The sequence below is a fragment of the Eubalaena glacialis genome, chromosome 2, assembly GCF_028564815.1.
Source record: "Eubalaena glacialis isolate mEubGla1 chromosome 2, mEubGla1.1.hap2.+ XY, whole genome shotgun sequence".
In the NCBI taxonomy this organism is placed as follows: domain Eukaryota; kingdom Metazoa; phylum Chordata; class Mammalia; order Artiodactyla; family Balaenidae; genus Eubalaena; species Eubalaena glacialis.
Window position 1 is genome coordinate 70218087 of NC_083717.1, and position 12389 is coordinate 70230475.

The 12389-nt window shown below is 40.4% G+C and overlaps 1 long non-coding RNA gene across 2 annotated transcripts in view; it reads right to left on the minus strand.

Moving 5' to 3' along the window:
- Positions 1-12389, minus strand: part of LOC133084099 (uncharacterized) — a 58789-nt gene that overhangs the window by 27007 nt on the left and 19393 nt on the right. The window lies entirely within an intron of this gene.

Here is a 12389-nt window from a genome sequence, read left to right on the forward strand (position 1 = left end):
AAATTGTCCACCCCATCTAAATGTAACAAGTTTTACCCTCATTGCTTTTCTGGCTATGTTTCTCCAGCTCTTTGTGTAATTTAGGAAGTAGCATCTTCAGAACATTATAAAACACTCCTTAAGTAATCTGGAGGTACTCTTTTGCAAGACCCTGCCTCACTCGTGTGACTATTATTTTAAAATACTGCCTCTGGATTCTTGGTCTTTAATTTGAAACTTTTATAGCTGCTTCAGCACTTCCTTCCCAGAGAGAGCCTGTGGCCTTGCTCCAAACAATACTACATGTCTTCCTCTAAATATCTGGGTTTGTTTTGGTTTCCTACAACCGAGCTGTCACTCTCTGAACAGCTAGAGTCAAAGCCCGCTGTGGAGGAAAACAGGAATGGGCCTATGCAGCACCATACACAGAGCCAAAGAGCTTGGAAACCACTTGGAGTAGCAGCTGAGTGAAAAGAGGCAGGCTTCCCTGGGATTCCAGGTCCCACCCTACTGGGACACAAATGACACTGGAGGCCTGTGCTTAAAGTTTCTCAAGGGCCTGGCACTTAGCTCTGCTGTCCCAGTGACTCACATGATAGTTTTCCAGGCCTTCAAACTGGGTCAACAAGCTTTGTTTGTCCAAAAAGCTCCCCTGGGAGGACACTGAAAAAGCAGGCTGAATGGGGATGTTTGGCCAGGTGATTCTTTTTGCTGGCTTTTAGCCTGAGGAAATATTACCAGTATTCAGGCCAAGAGTTTGGAGAATCAAAAGCTGCCAAGCATCTGGGCTGGATCAACATACACCAGAGTTATTGGTTAAGGGTTAACCATACTGCTAGTGGTGGCTCTTGCCATTGAAGAACAAAACAGATAACTTGGGAAGGCCCTAAATCAAGATGTCCACTTCTCATAGATAAGAAAGACAGCAAGCTTGTGCTATGAATCATAGAAGCTTCCATTAACTCTGTGTGACCTGATCCATTTCTTTATTTATTAAGCAATGGAGTCATCCTGCAGCAGTATTTCTCAAATTTGAGGAATCACAGACCCCAAGAACATATCTGAAGACTTACAGACCCAAATTTTTATAACTTAGAATTTAAAGTTTCTCATAGTGAAACAGGAGGGAAGGGGGCAGGGCACAAACTTTAAAAGAATGACATAGACATAGGGCATGACAAAAACTGGTTAGAACAAACTAGATCCAAGATGGCAGAAGATTTGACTTCCAGTGGACCTTGAGCCTCATTACACACTCATTGTAATACATCAGCATAAGCTAAGTGACACACCCACCAGTGCCAGGACAGTTCTGAGGCCAACCATCAAAGATCAAAAAGTGGGCGGTGGCCCAATTCCTGGAAATCTCCACCCCTTTCCCAAAATACTTAGAATAATCCTCCCCCTCATTAGCCTATGAAATTACCCACCCCTGTAAAAACTGACAACCTCATACCCTGGTACTGTATCGCCTTCTGAGATGGCCCAAACTCTGTCTGGGGAATGTGTTCGTCTCTAAATAAATCCATTACTTACTTATCACTTTGTCTCTCACTGAATTCTTTCTGCGATGAGACATCAAGAACCTGAGCTTCATTAAGCCCTAAGACCAGGTGTGTGATCTCAGTTAAAAGACTGTGGGTTCAAGTCCCAATCTGGGTTTTGGCTGGGTTCGAGTCCCAGCACATGGGTTCAAGTCCCAATCAGAGTTACATGGTTTCAGCAGCAGCATTATTCACAATGGCCAGAAAGTGGAAATAAACTGAAACCGAGCAGGACCCTGTGGGGCCCTCCCATGTACAAATCCTTTCCATATCCCCTGTTTTTTGTTTGTAGGAAATAGGCTTCTTTCAGCCTCCTAGACCTTGCATGAGTTCCAAAGGGCAGATTCAAACAGTTGTTAATCCGGGAAGGGAGGGAATGCAAAAACAGGGGAGGAGAAGTCAAGAAACAATAGTGCAGGGACAAGGTCCTGGTTCCTTCTGAAGGAATATACCTAACAAAATCTTTGAGTTCTTCTGCGGGAACCCAAGCAGAGGATGGTAACTTAAGGTTGAGTACAAGATTCCTGAAACACCACCCTGTTAACTCACCACCAATCAACTGGAAGAAAGCCACACACCCTGTAGCCCTCATCCCAAATTTTGCCCATAGGGGAGTTCAGGTATTTTGAGCACAAGCCACGCATTCTCTTGCTTGGCCCTGCAATAAAACTTTCTCTGCTCTAAACTCCGAAGTTTTGGTTTGTTTGGCCTCACTGTGTGTCAGGCACATGACCTTGCATTCCGTAACAAAATGGGATACAATGGGAAAATATTCAGCCGTTAAAAAAGAAATAAAGTGCTGATACATGTTACAACATGGATGAACCTTGGAAACATCCTAAATGAAAGAAGCCAGACTCAAAAGCCACATATTGTATGATTTCATTTATATAAAATGTCCAGAATAGGCAAATCCAAAGAGAGAGAAAGTAGATTAGTGGTTGTCAGGGGTTGGGGAGGAGAGGGAGCAGGGACGGAGAAATTTTCCTCTACTCTTCCAGGTTCTTCTGGCTGGTCTAAGAATTAAATTGACATGAGACAGATTAACAGGAGAAAATCAAACAAAGTTTAATTACATGTATATGTGGGAGAGACCCAGGAAAACTGAGTAATTCACCAAAATGGCCTCACCTTAAATACGATCATCAGCTAAAGACAAAAGATGTTGAGTGGGGAGAGTCAGTTTTGGGAGGTTACCAGGAAAAGCACAGTAAACAAAGGTGATGGTGATGCAGACTTAAGTTGTCTTCCCACTGATGTTTATAGAGATTTGGTCATGTTCTTCCAGGTAGAAGGGGGAGATTCCCCTTACAAATGTAAATGTTTCTTATGAAAAGGCAACTCCTACTTGGTTTTCAGAGCCCTTCCCTGTCTGCTGTTTACCAGAAAATAACCAGCTTAAAACAATCAATATGCCAAAGAGACATAGTTCAGGGTGGCAAATTCTGCTCCCCTAAAAGAGGAATAGGTAATGACTGCCAATGGGCATAGGGATTTTTTTAGGGGTAATGAAAACGTTCTGGAATTATATAGTAGTAATAGTTGTGAATCATTAACCTTGTGAACATACTAAAAACCACTGAATTGTACACTTTAAAAGGACGGATTTTATGGTATGTGAATTATATCTACATTTTTTTAAAAGTTACGTGATATTATTTTAGTTGATAACTGGGTGCCAAGATAAGTACTTTGTGTGGAACAGTAAATCCTTGTTTCCAGACTCACTTATGAGGTGGCTAGCCAGGTGATCTAGAAGGCATTTATGTTAACTTTGGAATGTGATAGAAGGATATCTAAAATTTTAAATATTCATAGATAACTTCTAGACCCCAAGAACTCATCAGTGGAACTCCCAAGGGTCCATGAACCCAGGTTTGAGAAACATTGGCCCAGATAACCTTCCAGGACTTTTTACCCTTTTACATGCTATGTGATCAGAATTTTCAGTAAGTTGCTTTCCAAAGTCTGCCCAGGGACACCTTAGAATTTACAAGTCCCTTGGCTAAGTCTTGGTAACATAAGCAAATTACTCTAGCTACACTCCAGGTAATTGATTAAACATGTGATCTATTAAGTTGGAAATGCATAAACCCCATAAGATGAAAAAGGAATTTGATACTGAAACCAAGCAGGACCCTGTAGGGCTCCTGGGCACAGAAGCCTTTCTGTGTCCCCCGTTTCTTGTTTGTAGGGAATAGATTCCAGCCTCCTTGATCTTCCCTAAGTTGCAAAGGGCAGATTCAAACAGTTGCTAATCAGGGAAGAAAGGGGATACAGAGACAAGGGAGGAGCAGTCAAGAAACAATAGTACAGACTTGGGGCAGGGTCCTGGTTCCACCTCAAGGGATATACATAACAATATCTTTGAGCTCTTCTACAGAACTAAAACCCTCAACAAATGGAAGATGTTAACTACTTGATGAAGCTTTTTTTTTTTTTTTGGCTGCGCTGCACAGCATGCAGGCTCTTAGTTCCCCAACCAGGGATTGAACCTGTGCCCACTACAGTGGAAGCATGGAGTCTTAACCACTGGACCGCCAGGAAAGTCCTGATGAAGCATTCTTAATTCCAGAGAAGGTCACAGTTTGATAACCTCGAGAACCAGAGAAGCTCATCAGGAGACCACCTGAGGCCAGATTAAGTGAACCAGAGGGGAGTTCCCTGGTAGTCTAGTGGTTAGGATTCTGAGCTTTCACTGGCATGGTCCAGGTTCAATCCCTGGTTGGGGAACTGAGATCTCGCAAGCTGTGTGGTGCGGGAGGGTGGGGGGAGAAGGAACCAGAGAAGCTCATCAGGAGACCACCTGAGGTCAGATTAAAGGAGTGCAGGCCCTGCACACACCCTGATCTTTAACAACCCCGCCCTTGAACCATTGCTATAAAACTCCTCACCAAATCCCCGCAGGTTGGGACACAGTTTTTGAGGCACGAGCCCACTGTGTCCCCCTTTGTCTGGCAAAGGAATAAAGCTATTCTTCTCTACTTCACCCAAAACTTTGTCTCCAAGATTCAATTTGGCACTGGTGCACAGAGGCTGAGTTTTCGGCATCAATACCAGTTAATCTAACGTGGAAAATCCTCTGAGAAGGTCTCCCACTGAGGCCTCACTTGGGTCATGGATTGTTTAAACCCCTGATTTAAACACTATGACCTTCCAAAAGTGTCCGCAGCAGTGGAATAAAGATGGATGCTGCTAACTCAAGTCAGAGGGGAAGGGCAACGGGAGTTTATGTAAGCAAGGGGTCTTTACCACATGCTCAGTTTGGGCAAGGGCAAAAGTCAAGGAGTACAGGATGTGGTTCACAGCTGGCTCTTCTATTTATTTAACTGGAGGGCAACTGTCTCTACTCTCTGATCTTTTGTTTTCCTCATCTAGCAAAATAATCAGAAACTATCCCACCTCTTGGGGTGGTTGTTCAGATGAGTTCAGTTCACCAAACTTTTACTGAGCATCTGATTTTTATGTATTAGACACTGAGCTAGTGCTGGGAGGAAACCAGAGTGGCCCCTACCTTCAGGGAGCCCACAGCCTTGTGGGGGAGATTACTGTCCTGAGTGTTATGGAAAGAAACTTTATGTTTAAAGGACTCAAACTACTAAAGTGCTATAAAATATACGGTAATAATGTATCTTTATTATCCAATATGAGTCAATAGTTTGTCTGATTCCTGGCTCTGGTTGGTTCTCTAATAAAAATACTTTTGTAGGAACTTCCCCAGTGGTCCAGTGGTTAAGAATCCTTGCTTCCACTGCAGGGGGCATGGGTTTGATCCCTGGTTGGCGAACTAAGATCCCACTTGTTGCTCAGTGCAGCCAAAAAAAAAAAGAATACTTTTGTAGAATTAAGTATTGAGGCACTTCTTGAATATTATTTACCTGGGTATTGACTGAACTCACCATTTTCCATAAAGACATTTTCATGTTGTGCCCACTAGGTGTCTCAATATTTTGCAAGAAAATAGAAAAGCACAATGTTTCTTTTTTTTTTAATATTTATTTTATTTATTCATCTGGTTGCGCTCGGTCTTGGTTGTGGCAGGTGTGCTCCTTAGTTGCAGTTCACTCGCTCCTTAGTTGTGGCAGGGGGGCTCCTTAGCTGCAGCATGCAAACTCTTAGAAGTCCCGAAAAGCACAATGTTTCCACCTGTGTCTTGAGTCAGCTGTAATATAAACATCACTTGGGGGAACTTCCCTGGTTGTCCAGTGGCTAAGACTCCATGCTCCCAATACAGGGGGCCTGGGTTCAATCCCTGGTCAAGGAACTAGATCCCACATGCTGCAACTAAAGATCCCACATGCCACAACAAAGATCCCAAGTGCCACAACTAAGAGCTGGTGCAGCCAAACAAACAAACACCACTTGACTAAAATCTCAACTACTTTCCAGCAACCATTGTGTAAAATGCCAATAAGTGTAGTTGCCTCTGTTTAAGAAGGGAAGAAGATTTCTTTGTGGATTCTTTCTTCTTCTCATAATCCATGTACCTGCAAACTGCTCTTTTAAGAAAGCCAGGACTAGGAAGATCAGAAGAAATTCTTCCACCAAGTGAATACTAAGACCCTACAGGCAAGAACAAGATAACGAAAATAAATTTTTTAAAAAGACCCTATAGGCAGCAGCACTGCATCCCCACTGGTTTCCTGGGCTACTGTTTAGCTGTCATCTGCATATGAGCCGACATCCCAAACTACACCGTAGTATCTGTGTGCCCAGGCGGAATGTGTTCTTCCCTATCTACAGGTGTCAGTCAAAAGAGTCATTTTCACAATACAATCCAGGGTCCCTTGCATTGTGAATTTCAGGGTTGTAAATGACACACAACTGCTTATCCCAATATTTTTACCTTTGTCATGCATGACTTTTCTTTAGATAGCCTTTGGCAGAACTCTTTGCCTATGAGTGACATCAGCGAGGAAGATACCAGATAACAGGAGACTGAATGCCTTCAAAAATCTCCTGCAACTTTAAAAGCTCATCTCATCAGGCTTTCGCATGCTACTAATGGAAGTATAAATGGATATAACCTTTCTGCAATGCAATTTGGCAATATCTAGTCAAGAATATATTTTAAAAGTGTGTGTCTGTCAGAATCCCAGAAGGAAAGGGATTTCATCCAGGATGGTTCAAATGAAGAGACTTTAATAAAAGGACTATTTACAGATGGGTAGACCACATTAAGGGAGTAAACAAGGGATGTTGGGGTCCCCAAAGAAGAGCAACATCCCTAGAGATAAAGGGACAAGGAGAGGAAATAATCTTATGGAACTCAGTAAGAACAGGAACGGTGGAGGAGGAACCACCAAGAAAGAGGGGCAGGGCTGGAGGTGGGAAGAGGCATGCAGCCACTGCCTCACAGCAGGAAGGAGTGAGAAACCTCGACTTCTCTCTCTTCTAGCTTCTTGACCTCCTCCTGGTGCCACCCACTGAAAGAATCTCAAGGAAGCCGAAGGGCAAGAGATCCTGGACATGAGGTCTATAAAGACACAGAGTAGAATGAAGAAAGGCAGAGAAGAGGTGGGAGTAGGAAAGGAAAATAACCAGCACAAACCTATAATTCCATTTCCAAGAATACATCCTAGGGATGTAATCAAAGATGGAAGCAAGGAATCATATGACAGTATGTTCTTCCATAGTTAAGTATAATAGCGAAAAAATTGAAAACAAGGTAAATCTCCTATAATGGGAGGATAGATATATTACAGTATATCCACACTTCAGAATAGATGGTGCCATTATAAATATTTTTGAAGAATCTGTGATGATATGCAGAAATGCTTACAATAAAATGTTTATTTAAAAAAAGGGGACAGAACTGTATGCACAGTATTAACTCAGTCCCATGAACACCTATATGCAAAGGGAAAAACTCTTAACAGTGTTTTTTTGGGATTTAAAACATATAAATTTTTTTTTTTTAAGTAACTTTTTTTTTAAATTTATGGCTGTGTTGGGTCTTCGTTTCTGTGCGAGGGCTTTCTCTAGTTGTGGCAAGCAGGGGCCACTCTTCATCGCGGTGTGCGGGCCTCTCACTATCGCGGGCTCTCTTGTTGCAGAGCACAGGCTCCAGATGCGCAGGCTCAGTAATTGTGGCTCACGGGCCCAGTTGCTCCGCGGCATGTGGGATCTTCCCAGACCAGGGCTCGAACCCGTGTTCCCTGCATTGGCAGGCAGATTCTCAACCACTGCGCCACCAGGGAAGCCCAAAACATATAAATTTTAATACAAAAAATAAATGCTATTTTTTAAAAAATTTATTTATTTATTTGGCTGCACCGGGTCTTAGTTGTGGCACTTGGGATCTTCATTGCTGCATGCGGGCTCTTTTTAGTTGCGGCATGTGGCCTCTTAGTTGCAGCATGCGGGATCTTAGTTGCAGCATGCAGGATCTAGTTCCCTGACCAGGGATCGAACCCAGGCCCCCTGCATTGGGAGTTCAGAGTCTTAACCACTGGACCACCAGGGAAGTCCCAATAAATGCTATTTTTAAAATATAAAATTAAATTTTAACTATGATTTTAATAAATTAACTGCTACAATAAAATTTAAAATTATACTTGAAGATGTGTAAAAAAATATATTACTCTCCTTTTCTCCTCCCTGCCCAGAACTCCTGACAAGGTTAATAATTTTCTTTTTGATAATGGAAATTTTAATTTTTTCTTCACAACTTCCAATATTTTTCCTTTTTCCTTTTCACAATAAGCATATGATACTTTTGTGATCAGAGAAAAAAAGTCAATGCCAGAAAAAGAGAGTCGATCTCACTGTAATGTACTCTACTCAGTTTAAAATATTGATAAGGGACATAGCAAGTTTAAGTAAATTAAAACCAGTGACATGAAGGGTGAATCTCAATCTGTGACTACTTGATATCTGGACAAAAGTGAAAGAAAAATAATCAATTTCTACATGATATCAAACATCCAGATATATTAGATGATTTTGATTTTTGACTACATTTTTAACTCTTCACTTGAATGACAGGCATCATATTAATTCAGCTTTAGTTGGACTCATTCTTATCTTGCAACTCTGGAAAATCCAAGAAATTTCTATAACCTGAAAGTTGTTCCTCATATTGGAAATAATAATGTTCTCTCTTTTAATTTTTTCTTTTTGGCCATGGCATGCAGGGATCTTAGTTCCCCAACCAGGTATCGAACCTGTGCCCCCTGCATTGAGAGCACGGAGTCTTAACCACTGGACTGCCAGGGAAGTCCCTCTCTTTTAAATTTTATCGTTTACTCTTCAGTATAATTTTTAACTATATTTTATTTTTTATCAATTATTAAGTAACACAAAAATACATTCTTGTTTTAAAGTTCCAAACAATACAAAGAATACAAGTGTGCTTTGGCCACCTGCTCACACTTGGTCTCCTTCCCCTAGGCAACCTGTTTTCAGTTTGTCATGTAACTCTCAAGACATCTGCTTATCATTTACATGCATATATATGCATATAGAATATATAGTTTTATTTTCATTTTCTAAGTAAATAATGTTTTATTGTACACATTATTCTGCAACTCACTTTTTTCTCCTGTTGAAGTTCCACTTCATTTTTTTACACTGGTTACACAGTTTCCCACAGTTTGATTATTCCAATTTATCTGACTACTCCTGGTTGATGGCTATTTGGGTTGTTTTTAGTTATCTGCTATTTCAGACAATGCTGTAGTGAAAAACCTTGTGCGTGTCTCTATGTGTCTATGTGCGAGCACTATTTCTCTAAAGGAGCTAATGAAAAATGGAATTTCTGGTTTGAAAGGCATGTGCCCTTAAATTTTTACTTGATACTATCGAGCAGCCTTCCATACAGGTTTATCGATTTACACTTCCAATAAGATGAAAAGATGCCAAGCCTCACTAATAATCAGGAAAATGCAAATTCAAATAAAATAAGATGCCATTTTTACCATTTGGGGTTCACAAATTTAAAAGGATTGATAATGCAAAGTGTGGAGGAGGAAAGAGTCGTGTATCCCCACATAAAGTTCTTTTTACAGCCAGCATCCACATATCAGGGAAGGTTCCTTGGAGACTTACTATTAAAAGTGATTATGCTAAACTGTTGTGATAAGTAAACAAAGGACATTTCTGTTACAGGATCATTGGTTTTTATATGCGCTAATAGCAGCCCTGATGTTAACATATATTCACTCAGAGCATTTTTATCAGGTATTCTTGTTTTGTAATTACTAATTCCTTTTTTTTTTTTTTTTTTGGCTGCACCATGCAGCTTGCAGGATCTTAGTTCCTCAACCAGGGATTGAACCCCCCACTGGATGGCCAGGGAATTCCCTGAAATACAAATTCCTTAATTTACCAAGTAGATAAGAATTTCTCCACTTTAATAACCACATTTGGTTTATAATTTCTAAAGTACTTTCACATTCTCATAGGTTCCTTCAATTGATTTCTGCCTCAGTGACAGTGTGAGGTGCTATTTCAGATGAGGAAACTGAGGCTCAGAGAAGTTAAATGATTTTCCAAGGTCACAGTTATAAGTGGAAGGGCTCAGGTCTTCTGACTCCCAGTTCCATTAGCTTCTCACTTTCTTAACTGCTTCTAAAAGTACAGTTGAAGTCCCTTCTGCCTCTTCCGTGGAGCTCAAGGCATCCAAAAGGAACCACAGGGGGCAGCCTGGTGCAGCAGAAGATAGAATAGGCTCGAAGCCTGAGAACTGGCTTTTTGTTTCTATTCTGTGCTTCCCCCAGCTGTGTGACCTTAAATAAGTCATTTAGCCTCACTGGGCCTCACCTGCCCCTTTCAAAAAATAGACATGATGCTCACTTAGTAGTATTGAAAGAAGAGGTGATGCCGTGCAGTTCCGTCTAGTTGTGAGATTTTATTTAAGCCAGACGTAAACTAGGGTTCTTTCTCTGCTCATACATTTTATGAAATACCATTTTCTGCAACGGATTTATTTGAAAATATGAACCCACAATGGAAAAATTTACCATACAATGCTTTCTTTGATTGAAGTCTAAAAATGTTCCCTTATCTTTTTTCTTTCTTTCTTTATAAAAAAAGCATTATTTGGTAAACCCCTTGCCAAGGCTAGGGAAATCCCCAAGGAACAGCAGCAAACGGTTTCAGGTAGCTGGCTGTGTCTGAAAAGATGTTTTCTGCCTGTATCTCTTACTAGTTGGCATGATTCCAGTTCCACTTACATTTTTTGTTACCTATTATTACAGATTTTTAAAGTGATTTATTTTCCCATCCTACTACCAATAGCGTGAAAGCTTTAACCCGAGTTGTTCTTTATAGTTCCAACTTCCATAAGCCAAAGATTTGAAGAGCTGGAAGGAGTCTTAAGAGATCACTTGATCCTGTCCTCTATCTTTGAACAGATAAAATATTTTTTCCATTTAACAGAGGAAGCATCCAACGTCCAGAAAGCCTGTGACTTACTCAAGGTTTCACAGCTAGCAAGTCTCCTCGTGCGGTACTTATTCCATTCTTAGTGTGTGACAATTTATTGGTGATCCTGGCTCTTCCAGAAAAACCACAATGAAAGTCAAAATGAGTAAACCATATGATCATTGATTTCTTTCATTTTATCACACATCACAAATTCTTCTATTTCTAACCATATTTTGATGCATTATTTATGAGGGCCATCTGGTCACAGGTTTGCCAAGAAAACTCTAGAATTTTAAAAGTGTGCTTCATTTTTCCAGGAAACACACTGCATAGCTTGGATTTATCCTTAACCTGATCATCGGTGACTCATGGGGCAAACAGATTTGTTAACTGCAATCTGTTTTTTAAAAAAACTGATGTATAACTAACATATAATAAAGTGCACAAATCTTACATATAAACTAAAAACATTTTTACATGTGCATACACCATACAGAGAATTATCAGCACCTCTGAACACCCTCTGTGCCCCGTACTAGTCACCACCCTCCAAGGGCAACCACTATTTTAACTTCTATCACCAGAAATTAGTTTTGAAGTTTGAAAAATTCTGGATTTGAACTTCATGGAATCATACAGTATGGACTGTTTTGTGTTTGCTTTCTCTCATTCAACATTATGTCTGTGAGATTGTTAACTACATTCTAAAAATGCAATCTACTGTCTGGCTCAGTTCCTCAGGGAATCTCTCAAAATTAGGTACATAATATATCAGCTGTACACAGGTGTATGTATAAAAAATTCAGTTGAGAAAAGAACTTTTAAAATGACTAGACTAGAATAATCTCTACTGCTCGTGTCACTTTCTACTCTTGCATCATCAATTTCCCTCTTCTTTTAAATGGGCTCTCTCTGCTTTTAAATGGGCTCTGATCTATCCAAGTATTCTCTTTTCTTCTCCCATTAATGGATAAATAACTTACACAATTTTCTTTACTTATTCATATCCAGCATTCCCCATCAGTGTTCCACGATCATTGGTCTAAAAGTTGCAAATGGCCTCAAGCTATCATCTGACACAGACGTCCCTCATTAGCAAGAAAAGCATTATCATTCTCTATTTTCAGATTTAGCAGACAGTAACTGAGTACATATAATCTTCAATGTACTTTTCTAGGTTTTATGGGGGGACTACAAAAAAATAGCAGGAATGAGCCCTACCCTCATGAACTTCCAGCCTACCAGAAGCAGTGTAGTATAGATATCTACATAAAAGATCACAATATAAGCTATAAAGTGTTAAATGACACCATTGAGTTAAAAGAGAAAAAAGTGTTGTGTGAGATCAGAGGGAAAGGTAACTTCCACCTGGGGTGGTGTCAGGGAAGCTTGGTAGGGGAGTATTTGTATTAAGAAGTAGGATGACATAGCTAGGTAGGTTTAGTCATGCAGTGATGGAGGAAGGTATTTTAGATGGATGACTGTAAGGACAGGACA